At 49.3% G+C, this 6000-nt stretch overlaps 1 protein-coding gene across 6 annotated transcripts in view; it reads left to right on the top strand.

Moving 5' to 3' along the window:
- The first annotated feature begins 1320 nt into the window (after nucleotides 1-1320).
- Nucleotides 1321-6000, top strand: part of ZNF532 (zinc finger protein 532) — a 134002-nt gene continuing 129322 nt past the window's right edge. For 2 of the 6 annotated variants that reach the window (XM_010586699.3, XM_064294458.1), the window contains exons 1-2: nucleotides 2018-2218; nucleotides 3913-4022. The gene's annotated coding sequence lies outside the window, so the exon portion shown is untranslated. Of the gene's footprint in view, nucleotides 1531-2016; nucleotides 2219-3121; nucleotides 4023-6000 lie in introns of those variants that run through there. The other 4 variants (XM_064294459.1, XM_010586709.3, XM_010586707.3 and 1 more) reach the window with 4 other exon arrangements.

Below are 6000 nucleotides of genomic sequence, written 5' to 3'. Positions count from 1 at the left end.
GGGCAGGAGAGAGTATTTAAAGTAAACAAAGATTCCAAATCTATGAAACCTAGGATTTACTCTGGTCCCAACTTTAGGAAATTCCATGTATAGCAATTCGTCTGGAGTATCAAGGTTTCCAAGTAGCAGGTCCTTGTATACTCTTCAGTGCACATTATGTTTTTATATGCATATTAATAAAGCCCCACCTTTGGGGGAAGAAAAACGGCTCCCTTGTAAATGAAATCAAGCCCAGGTAAAGTTGAAACTGGATCCCACAGAGTACTGGCACTGTTTTCAAGCTAAAGGAAGGTGCAAATTTCAATTTCATCATATTGTAACACTGATAAATGCCGTGCTGTGGCTGGCAACATGTGCAGACTACACTAGTCTTTCTAAACGTGTGTAAATATGTATTCCAATTTATGTGCAACTTCAAACAATTTGCTGTTCCAAATGAAAGACTAACAACTCTTCTGTGAGACAATAATTCAGGTCATTTACATGAAAAGTCTTAAACAGCAAAAATGCTACTTTCAATTTACATCATACAGTGACCCTCTAACAGAGAACAATGGCTTCCTCAATGGACTAAATGGGAAGGAGATACATACTGAGATTTAAAAAACAAAAAATTTCTTAGCACACTGCAAATATTAACTAATTAATTTAAAATACAATAAAACACAGAAATGCTTCCTAGGCTGGGAGTCTTCATTACTACTTGAGTAATATTAGTATCTGCAGAGTCTGATCAAAAAAGGAAGAAGCCTTTTTAAGAGGTTAGGATGACATTTTTTTTTTTTTTTCAGATTCTTCCATTTTGCCCTATTTCCAGTGCAAGCACAATTAGCTTCATGTGGGGCTTCTCATTTTAAAAACGTTTCAATTGAGTGAACGTCTGTGAACAATATGGGAACCAGGACACAGGGTTGGTTAAACAGGGTTGGTTAAATCTGCTCTGGAATGAAAATCTTTATATTGTCTACCTCTCGGAGGTATTGCCATTGTACACCTTTGTGGCCTTTAGCGGGTTTATATATGTATCTTTTGTGTTCTGGAGGCTATGACCACCTGCTGTATGTACAATGCATGCTTGTTACATTTATACACCATCTCCCCTTTTAAAGACCTAGCTATTACATCTTGTTTACTCAATATCATTCCCCATTTTAAAAAAAAGAAAAACCCCACCAAAAAACCTACATGAACTGAACATGCCATGTTTCAATCTAGCCCCAGTGGCTTTTTCTCTGCAAGCAAAACGTGTGTCTTTTACACCAGGGCTTTCTCCCCACCCCAGGGGGTGTCTTCCACTCTTTTGTGGCTCCGTTTAAGGCGAAAAGGGCTCCAAACCACTAACTACAAGAGCCCCTTCTTCCACCTCCAGGGAGAATTTCAGCTTTTATTTATCCGAAGATAGCGTCCTCTCTTCTTACTTATTCGCCATCATTCGAGGATAACAAAACACCACCTTTGCTTCAAGATCCCGGGTGGAGGCTCACGGGCTTTTCAACCATCTTTGGCGAGGCCTTGCTTCCTTCCACTCGAGTAAGTCGCGGCTGGGGGCCATGGAAAGGACTGGGTGCGAGCCTACATGGCGTTTCCAACTAGAGAAGCCCTCCCTCCGTCCCCTCACCACCACCACCCCGCTCTCCGGGGCGAATGCCATGCAGAGCCCCGTATGGGCGAGACTTGGCAGGTCGGCGGGGCTTGGTGTGCGGCTCTCGGGCTGGGGCGGCCGCGCGGGCGTCGCGCTCTCGCCGCTTTTCTCCCGGTCCTCCCTTCCCCCGCCGCGCCCCCTCCCCCTCGCTCGCCTCCCTTTTGTTCGCCGCCGCTGCGGCCGCGCTCCCGGCCGGGCCCGCACCCCCGGCCTAGGCCCCGGCGTGGCGGGTCCGCCGCCGCCGCCGCCGCCGCGCGGCCTAGAGCGCGGCGCCCGCCCCGGGGATCGCGGGGCCGGCCGGGCGCACGGCGAGGCCGCAGCGGCGGCGGCGGCCCCGGAGCCCGGAGCCCGGGAGGCGGCGGCGGCGAGGCCGCTCCACCGCACACGCACACACAGAGACCCCGGCAGCGGGAATGCAGATGACACGCCCGTAACATGGAAGCGCCGCCGCCGCCGCCGCAACGACGACAGCAGCAGCAGCAGCAGCCGCCGGCGGCGCCGCGCTGAACAAAGGTCATCCGAGCTGCGGCCCAGACGCCGGGCTTGACCGCTGCGAAGGCCAACCCCGGGCAGGGGGTGGGTGTTTGCCTCCGGGGCCGGGTGGGGAACGAGGTGACCGGGCGAGAGGGGCGCAGGGCAGCGAGGGAAGGGGCGCGGCGGCGGGCTCCGTGGAGAGCAGGGGCGCGGCCCCTCGTGCCCACCCTTGCGGGCTGGGGTGCGCCCGTGAGGCTCAGGCCCCGTGGCCTGCCTGTAGTGGCTTGCCCCAGCCTTGCTTGGGGACAGCTGGCCTTCGCACCCCGCCAGCTTCCTTGGGGGGGCCGAGGATGAGCCGGTTCTGCTAGGCCCACAGGTTCAGAAAGGGGGGCACGTGAGCGCAGGAGCTCTCTTCCTCCCCCTGCAGCGCTGGCTGGGCACAGAGGATTTTCAAAAGGCCTCTGGGCTCCTCTTTCTCCTGCCCCCTAATTTGCGCCCCTACTCCACCCCGACATCCCCAGGTTTCCCTGAGGTGAAGGGATTTGGACTTCTACCCCCAGGTGCTTGAAAGAAGAGAAGGTTGGAGGAGGAGGAGACTGGGGGGGCTGCTGCTGGTGGTGACAGGGCTGGGAGCGAGAGGAGGGGGCTGGGTGGGGTGGGGGTGACAGGCTCAGAGAGAAGCCTGGTCAACAACCAGCACCACTCTGCTAGGAGGCCGAGGCCGGCTCCTGCAGCCCGACGCATCTTGTGTGAGGAGATACACATAGATTTTCTTTCTGGGGGCTCTTTGTCAGCCACCAACCCAAGGAACACACACAGACACACAGGTACACAAAGATCTGAGCCAGGTTGTGGGAGGTAAGTGGGGGAAGGAGAAGGAGGGGGAAACAGTGTCTGCGGTGGGCTTTGGTGTGGAGGGGAGGGGGGATGGGCCTGAGGAGCCCTGGGGTGCTTGTGAGGTGAGCATTTCCAAGACTGTGTGCTTGGGGAGGGCGGGGGGGACGACACACGATGACCATCCTCTCCTCATGAAGACCTAAAACGGAAAAGCTACCCCCAGCGAGATCCCCCTGTGCTGATGATTTTCAGGGACTTGTTGGCAACTCAGCGAGGGTTGCCATAGCTTTTTTATGTAGGGTGACCAGAACCGGCTGAAACTGGTTTGAGGCAGATCAGCTCCTGAACACAATGCAGTCACTGAGCTACTACAGTGGGATAGCAGCTTCCTCCCTTCATGGCAGCCAAAAGCAGAGGAGCTTGCAGGAAGGTACCATCCCAACACAGTATGTGAATGCACACTTAGACACCACACAGCACTGGTACGTGACGAATGGAGCCCTGAGATTCTGTGTAGAGGAGAGAGGAAAAAAATGTGCAGGTTTGCAGGGTCTGAAATTACTTTGGCTTTTCCTGCCTTTTTCTTTTGCTTAAAGGGATGGACAAGGAGCTGAGATTTATGACCCTTATTAAAGAAAAAATGTGCCTTGCTAGGGTGGGGACACTTGGTTTCTGCAGTCTCTCTCTTTTTTCTGTTTTTAACAAAACCAAACCAAAAAGAACTGATGGATTTGTAATGGTAGTTTGTTTGTTGCTGGAGAATGCTACTTTGCATGCTTTCTTCTTTTGCAGGGTATGTTCTATTTTGTGCTCTTTCCATTTTAGAAGCTAGTAAAGGGTATTGGGGATACTTCTCACTATTATGAAGGCCGAAAGGTAACAGTATTGTTCTAGGAAATGAGCATAAATGCATTCCAGGGATGCTGCAAGGCATACATGCTGTCTTTTTTTCGTTGTAGGCCTGTTGACTGGGGCTGCTTTTAACCCTTTCATGTTTGCAGAGAATGCAACTGTGTGACAGTAACTGAACATTGGTCACAAGTCTTTCCAAAAGGTCAAGGTTCACAAGGTGAGATATGATATTTTGAGCATGACTTTAAATATTTATTTGCAGATACATTCAGACAGAGACTGACGGTTGGTACCGTGGAGATGAAATTGGGCTGAGAGTGGAGCAGAAATACTCTCAACGTTATCCAGGTTTAATGGCATTAAAATGACTTTATGCTGGTGTTGCTATCAAGGCGAAATCAGGATGACTTCATTAAATTGCATGTGTCTAGGCACTTAGAAAATACAGGCCTGGGAAGAAGCAAGTTTAGAGACTGGTAGCATCAGGGCCTCGTGGAGAATGCTCCGTTTTGCATAAAGACTATAGCTGCACACATGTAGCATTTTCCTGATGGTTTCAAGAAAGGGAAGGGCTTCACCAAACCCAGCAGCCTGGCCACCTTTTAGGATTTAAGGAATCTGAAGGTAGATTTGCCTTTTGTTCGTTTATCACCTTTCTTTTACCTTGCTCTCTGTGTTAACCTGAAAGGCTTTTCACTCCGAGTCAAGTGGTGGAATGTCTTTTATTGATTCTGGGGGCTGTTGATAGTGAGTTTGCCATTGGATTATTTGTGGCATACATTTTAATGTGGAATACTAATATAATACCAAAAGGAAACCGGGTAGTCTGGTTTCCTCTGTGAAAGGATGCCTGTTTGAAACTCAGAGCTTTGCAGTAAAGCGTGGTGGGAAATACGTCCTGCCTTAAAAGATTGCAGTTAGATTCGAGCTGGCATTTTTCATGTACCCTCCAAAAGGAGAGGCTGGAGCAGTAATGAGCGTAACAAAGTGAAGAACAAAGGCTGTTAAAGCCTGCAGGGGAACACTAAATATTTTGCCTTGGGGTTCCTGTAACTTCCCCAAACAGGAAACCAGCAGCTCCAGAATCATATCCAGCGTGATCTCAACCACCGATAGAACCAGTTCTGTCTTTTTGCTGGTTGGTAAGAGAGCAATCAAGAGGAGCCCATAGAAAAAATGATGTGAAAATAAATTTCTGCTCTACTTTGAAGTGGGTATTTTGTCCCTCTCCGTGTTCAGCAGAATGGAGTCTTTCAGAAGCGCTGAGAATCTTAGAATTGGTTAAGCTGTGTGCTGGCGGTTGGTGGGCAGAATATCTGCAGTGAAGGGTGTCAAGTACGCAAGGGTTTTTATCGTCTTAATGGTTTTTCATTTGACTGCAGAACATATTCCGTGTGATAAAACTGGCGAAAGGGAAACGAGTGCGTGGTTAGCGCAAAATACTTTCTGTAGTATTTAATAGAGATAAATGTAATCTTGGACTGGTATACCAGTAAGTAGCTTGCGTGATGGAACAAAATTCTTTACAAATCACTGCTAAAATTGGTTTTCAGTTCTACATCATTTTTGACTGCTAGAGGTTCTCCCTGTGACCGTGGCAGAAATGTGCTTGCAAAGCAGCCCGGGATCCATATGTGACAGTTGCCTCTGCTCCTCAGTGCCAACTAAACCTCAGATGGTTAATATGATAAACCTTAATTAGCTTAATACAATAAGCTGTTGCAGAATTTGGTCATTTACCCGTCTTTAAAAAGTCAGTGATTTTTATTTAACTTTGACAGTGAACCTCTTGCAATGAATATTTCTTGCTCCTATGTTTAAAATACCTTTTTGTAAGTCATTGCATATGAGAGAATGTTCTGGTTTACCAACTCTCTTGGTTGGTGGTTTTTAGCTCTGTCCCTCCCCCTCCCCCTTAGAAGTCTCTTGGAAAATAGCGTTTGTTTTGCATTTGAGGCCCGTCTGTCTTTCCAGCTGCAAATGCTGTTGAAGGTTGGAGAGCTGGTTCTCCAGGGCAGCAATCATGAGCTCATCTTGGATTGAGGTTTGTCTCAGGTGTTTGATCTCCTGATGAGGCATAACAATGTAGCAGGCCCAGGTCTCCTGGGTGAGGAGGTTTCTGGGTCTGGGAGTGTCTGTATGGGAAAAAAAGCAACAGCGGGTTCCTGCCTGGGAGGGCCAGGAGGGAACATGGT

This window comes from Loxodonta africana, chromosome 11 (assembly GCF_030014295.1).
Source record: "Loxodonta africana isolate mLoxAfr1 chromosome 11, mLoxAfr1.hap2, whole genome shotgun sequence".
In the NCBI taxonomy this organism is placed as follows: domain Eukaryota; kingdom Metazoa; phylum Chordata; class Mammalia; order Proboscidea; family Elephantidae; genus Loxodonta; species Loxodonta africana.
The sequence above is the reverse complement of the archived record's forward strand: the minus strand, read 5'-3'. Positions and strand labels throughout refer to the sequence as shown.